Raw genomic sequence first — 7227 nt, forward strand, 5'->3', positions numbered from 1 at the left:
TTGTAAAACTTGGTTGATCCGATCACGGGTTACACAATCAATGAGTTTCATTCAGTTTTTATGCAAAATGACATCATTTTATATATGTGATAGTTCTTGACAAGGCAAAAAATACAAGATGACACTACTTTTTATTGTCAGTATTTTGGGATAATCAATTTTGGAGAATGAATATTGTTCATTAAAAATTAAATTATAAATGATTATATTTATTTAATTTAATATCAGTATATTAATATTAATTCATAAAAATTATTAATTATGTACCTAAATTTTATATTTATTGAGTTGTATTTAAGATTAACATCTTGGCGTTATAACCTTGATTGGATATTAAACTTTTAATCCTTTATTTTATAAGTTCTTAGACAGAACTAAATCTAAAAGTCTTGGTGAAATTCATATATATGGCTCCAAAATTTACCAAATAATATCTTAATTATAATTATATGAGCCCACAATTTTAAAAGTAACATTTTCATTCTAGTCGACTACAACATAAGCACCTAACTTCAATTTTAATCATGAGATAAAATTATAATTAACCTTTCAAATTAGAATAAAATTGTCAAAATTGAAAGAATAAACATAAATGCAGAAACTCAAAAAAAATAACTTTCTGTCATTAAACTTTCTTTTTTCTTAATTAGCTAAAAACCTAACTTCTTATGATATTTATATACTCGAAGAACATAAATTTATGTTAAAGTGAAATATATTTTTTTTATTTTTAATATTATAATTAAATTGCATTTTCTTTTTAAAAAATAAATTTGGAATGGGATTTTGAGACATACATATTTCATTCCCTTATATTCCATTTACAAGATGAAATATAACTAATTCTATTTAGCTATGTTTTTTTTTTTGAAAAAAAAATAAATTTATTAAAAATATAAAAACTTTAAACATTACAAATAATTACAGAAGGACAATAATCCACTCTTATAGATCAGAAACAAAACTTATAACTATTATAAACAATAAAATTCGCTAATCTATTAATATAATGATATTTAATCTTTTTACTTGAAGATTATTTTGACAAAAGAAATAAATATTTTGAGCAATCACTGATCTTTTGAATAAATTTCAACAACTGTCCCTGAACTTATATAGTTATAATACTACAGTCATTTAACTTCAAAATGTAACATAAAACTCCTTAAACTTTCAAATTTTGCAGTAAAACTCCTCGACTTTCAATTCTTGATTTTTGATTAAAGCGATGTGAATAGCTCTCGCATGATGCTTAGTCAATATTTCTCTCTTCTCTTTTATGCAAAGTATAAAATTATTTTCCTTATGCATGAAAAATTATTCTATCTATAAAGAGAAGAAGGATTCAATTTACATATGGCTTGAGAGAAAAGAAAATAAACTAAACTCTATCGAATCGGCATTTAAGCGAAAAGCGGTAATTGGAGGTTAGAGGGATTTTACTGTACAAAATTTGAAAGTTAATGGGGTTTTATGTTACATTTTTAAGTTTTAGAACTGTAATGTTACAACTAGATAAGTTCAGGGACAGTTATCAAAATTTATTCTTGATCTTTTATTTGAATTGGGCGTTAAAATAACAACTCTGGATCTTTCATACAAACTATTTTTTAAGAAATTAATGCATATGACATACACAAAAGAGATTAAGATGTTATACATTAGTGAAATAACAGACCGTATTATCAGGCTTGATTGATAGAAAATCTACGTATGCAAATCAAGATCTAAAATCTCCAATCAAATAAAACCAATGATCATACTTTTATTTATGATAACTAAAAACCAAATCCTCATAATAGAAAAGACCACTATAAAAATAAAGACAAAATATGACAACTCAAACAAAAAAATTCAAGAGCTATCAATAAGCAATGGATATGAGAATAAATTTTCGATATTTATTTCAGACGGGTATAAATTTAAGAGTTATTAAAAAAAAAAGAAAGAAAAAAAATTTAGAGAAGAGAGAAAATGACTATCACCAATAAGAAGTAACCCCTCCCTTAGATCTGATTTTAAGTTAAGAGGGTTTGTATAGAGAAAATTTTATAGAAAGAATAACCTTTTATTTTTCTAGCTATGTTATTATTTAATAAGCAATTTGGTAAACTTCTCATACTACTGCAAGATCAAACAATTAAAAGTGGACATTGGAATTTTTGACGTCGCCACTTTGATGCTTAAACCAGTATAGGCAAGGAGAGATTCCTCCAGAGTAATACTAAAGGTGTGAATAACATGCCTTAGTCGCTAGGTAACATTTATTATTAATCTTAACATTTAAAATAATAATAATAATAATAATAATCTTAACTTCTTAATTAGAATTATAATAATTTTTAATATAATTGTTTTCCTTCCCATCACCTCTCCTTTGCTTTACCTCTCCCTCAAAACCATCTAAAACCTATCATCTCTTGCCTTCCCATCTTCAAGAAAATCAAAATCAACACCATAGTCGATTCCATTGATGTGTGACGAGTTTATCATAGATGCCTTTTTGCTAGTGAGCTTCTGGGCATTGATGGGAGTTGGAGTTGGCCTATGTATCAACATTTTCTTCCTTGTATCCTTTGCACAATTGTTGCTTAATTATACCCCGACGTTATCGAGAAGTGGCAAGCAGAGAAGAAATAAGATTGTGTTTGGAAATGGCCTATTGATCATTCTTTTCTACGGTTTGCTATGCATGATAGGCTTCTTTCTAATTGTGAAAAGTAGTGTAGAAATTTGGAGAAAAAATTATTATTGCCTAATTTGTATAATCCAATGAAAAACTTTGCTTCATGTTGTATTAGGGGTGAGCATTCGGTTCGAATCGAATTAAATTATAAAAATTAAATTTTAAATTTTAGAAATCGAATCGAACCGAAATAGGTGAAAACTGAATCGAACCGAACCGCTCTATTTTGGTTTGGTTCGGTTTAAATCAATCGGTTTTGATTTTTGATTGATTTTTTAATTTAGACTTGATTTTCAAGTTATTTGGTCTAATTTTGACTTTGATTTGAACCTAATAACCATTAATCAATGAAATTAAACAATTAATATATATAAAATTAAATATAATTCAAAAATTTCTCATAAAAATAAATCAATTCAAAAATCGATTCGATTCGATTTGGTTTGATTTGAATATATAAATTACTATTTGGTTCGGTTCGATTTAACCGATTTTTTCTCTTCAAAATCGAATCGAATCGAAATAACTGAAATTTTTATAATGTAAAACAGAACTGAACCGAACCGAACTGATTGAATTTTAAAACCGAACCGATTGAACTGAATTGACTCGGTTCGATTCGATTTTACGATTTGAACCGAATTCTGCTCAGCCCTATGTTGTATGCACGCTAAATGGTTTTAACCTACCTTTCTTTGGAATAAATCATTTGTTAGAAAATAAGTTAATTGAACTTTCAGACAATCATACTTCATTTTTATTTTTTTTAAATGAAATTATTTTTTAAATTAAAAAAAATTAAAATTTTTATTTCAAACATAAGAATTAAAAAATAAAAAGAAATCAATTGAATTGAATTCATATAAAACTTTGGTTTCTAAAAAATAGGATTAAGTTTGTTAAAAAGTTTTATGATTTTTTTTTCATTTGTAAATGGATTATGAGTGTGCCAAAAATATGAAGATCCCAATGTGAATTTAGTGTAAATGTACCAAAAATAATTACGTACTAGGAAAAAAAATTGAATTGAATTCTTATAAAATTCTGGTTTCTAAATAATGAGATTAAGCTTGTTAAAAAGTTGTATGTTGAAAAGTTGTATGATCTTTTTCTCATTTATAAATGGATTATAGGCGTGTGCCAAAGTTGCTAAGATTCCAATGTGAATTAAGTGTAAATGCACCAAAAACAATTATGTAATGCGAAATAAAGGACCCAATTTTTCTATGTTCCTTTACTCTGTTAAGAAGTGCTTTGTCAAGACTATTTACAGTAATACCTTTGCAAGAAACTATAAATTGATTGGTTGCAAGAAATAAATTGAGTGCACTTTAAAAGTAAATCATTATGTATTGAAAAGTAAACTGAGAGTTTTACGGGGAAATATAAATCTATGCTTTGAAAAGCAAATTGATCTCTCAATTACATGAAAAATGTATACTTAAAAGTAAAAGATTGCTTTGAAAAGATAAAGGCATTGCTTTGGAAAAGTAGATATATGCAATATAAGTAAACAAAAGCTTAATTGAGCTTAACTGAAATATGCACTTCTAAAAAAGAAAAGTGTAATTTTACAGGAAAAATAAATTAAAAATCGATCTAAATCTACTAAATACTTGCTAATGAATTAACATTATAAAGATAAATCTGTCTATTATCTAGATGATTGGCTTGAAGAGAATTTTAAATTTGCATTTGATGCTCCTTTTATAGCCATTACTTGCTTGATGAACACACTAACTGTAACCACTTACTTTAATTTCCTTAACTATTCCTGAAAACCGGTCACGTTAATAACTGCTGCGATGCGTACTTTAGTTTCCTTTGACCTAAACGAAAAGATAATATAAAAAGCAGCATATAACATATACGTATATTTCACATATGGTGAGGAGTAATCCGGAAGAGGCTTGGTCATTCATGTACATATAATTCTTATTAGGTAGATGATACAATATAAATATACTAAGGCCTGGAAAATGAATTGATTAGGAGTTGATGTATAGTCAGGACTTATGAAAGCAACTATGCAAGAGAAATGATTGACTAAATGGGCATGAGTTGGTACTTGCTTATGCAAGCCTAAGAAAATTTAAGGATTAGTGGTTTGGCTAATTGAAATATTAATTGATGAGTTGTTAACTTTCATTTTCTTCATGCATACATTTGCTTATAGGTCACCACCTCACACTCACAGGTTGGCTTGGTTTATTCTATACATGTAGTCAAAGGGTTGGTTTTGTTTTGTACTAAATGCATTGTGTTAATTGTCTGGTAATGGTTCTCAACTAATTGTGGCTAAGTTGTCAAAAGCTTAATTATAAAGCAGTTTTTATTTTTGATATTGTTGAAGCAGCTTAGTGATTTGATTGTTTTCTTTTTCTTTTAAAGAGGGATTATTAGTGGTTTAAATGTTTTGTATTAATAACTCTTTAATTTACATGATTTGGTGTGGTTGATGGACTCAACTAATTACCATTAATTAAAAACATATATTCTCCACAACCATCTTTTTCCATGATGGATAATGTTGGTTAATATGAGCCATGATGTCAAAGCAAATTGATAGTTATTATTATTATTATTATTATTATTATTATTATTATTATTATTATTATTATTATTATTACTGAGGAAGGGAGATTCTTATGTGTAAAATTAGTAGTGATATTATTGATGCTGTATGAGGAACCTTCGCGAGTATGAATCTGTAAAACAATCAAGAATATTTGGCGGTTGGTTTGGACAATCTCTCCGATACTTTAGTCAGTTATGAACTGGAGGATAAATATATAAAACGAATATGAGAGAGCGATTAGATTGTGAGTACCTGACAATTGCCTTATATATAGGCATCAAATAGATTCCTGTTTGAATTAAGAGTTTGACTTAGAACTTGGTCTCCTGTTATCTTGGGTATTAGTTGCTAAAGTCCTTGTTACACTGGGAGTCCTTCTAGAAATAAGATTCTAACTTTGTCCGGTGAGCATCTCGGAATTCTGTCCGAGTGAAGGAGATAGTCTTCCTCTTAGCATCGGCTCCCAAGCACCTAACCTTTGCTCGATCGAGTCGCCCAAGCAAGTGAGTGACTTTTTGTTAGGATTATTCTAGAGTGAGTAGCATCATTTATTTATTTATTTGTGATGAAGTGATATTTGAATCTTTACTAAGACTCTAAATAGGCCTACCAATAAATTAATTGCTCAAAGTTCAGCATAATAAAGACTCACTTAAGTTCTTAGTCTATAATCCAACAGACTAACAGGGCATTAGCTCAACTTATGAAAAATTAAATTATAAGTATTTATAAACTAATTTGAGTTTATAAATATTTAAAATTTTAAATAATTATATATTTAGTTAAAGTATTCAAGTTGCTAATAAGCAATTGAAAATTTTGGTAAAAGATAGCTTATAAGTATATTTATTATTAAAATGATTGAAAAGATACCAAATTATTTATCAAATAATAAATTATATATTATCAAAATATATTTCAATCATATTACAATATAGTTTAATTTTAAATTAAATAAATAAATATTTTATTAAAATTAATTAAAAAATAATTTTTAAGTTTATTAAAATTAATATAAATAATTTATTTAAATTATTGAAAGAAAATAACATTTTTAATATAAATATAAGAAAAAATACAATAAGGATATAAAGTGGAATTATAAAATTAAATAAGGGTAATACAGTAAAACGCTTGATCAAACTAACTTGTAAGCACCAAAATGAAAATGTTTCTCTCCCTCAACTTATTTATTTATTTATTTATTTATTTATTTTTACTTGTAAGTATAACTTATAAGATTTAAAAATATCTTAAATAAACAGGTCATTTGAAAATTATGACTTATAAATTGATTTGATTAACTTATAAGATAATCTAAACACCTTGCGAAACTCATTTTTTAGGACTCATTTTAATGAGCTAATTTTGAATTGGGAAAAATATTCATTTTTTTTTTTAACTTATGATCTTGCCTATTTGAAAGCTTGTGAGTTTGCTCATATTTAAATATAATAATAAATTTGATTTTTATATTTATGATTAATGTATTTATAATGTGCGTAAAAATATTTAATTATATTAATATCATATAAAATTATTTTTTTAATTTTATAATATATATACTTACTAATTTATTAGATTGTAGCCTATATTCAAAGAAAGTCTTATACATCATAGTATGTAGGTGTATAGTATGGCTACGGTATAATATATGACACAAACTTATAATTTATGACACAAATTTTTTTATTTGCTCCTTAAACTTGTTGGGAATATCTAATTAGCCTCAAAATTATTTTTTTTTATTAATTCAATATATGACACAAACTTATAATTTATAATCAATTAATTTAATTAATTCCAATTAGTCCGTTGAAACTTGGCCTAAAAATTAAGCCTATAGCACATAAGTGGAGTTTAAGGTTGCAAGAATTGAAGACCCACAGATTAGTTGCAGTGTTCTATGATTAGTATTGGCCAAATTCTAAAGATGGATTAGGTCCTTTGACTGACCTCTATC

The sequence above is a fragment of the Hevea brasiliensis genome, unplaced genomic scaffold, assembly GCF_030052815.1.
Source record: "Hevea brasiliensis isolate MT/VB/25A 57/8 unplaced genomic scaffold, ASM3005281v1 Scaf289, whole genome shotgun sequence".
Lineage (NCBI taxonomy): Eukaryota > Viridiplantae > Streptophyta > Magnoliopsida > Malpighiales > Euphorbiaceae > Hevea > Hevea brasiliensis.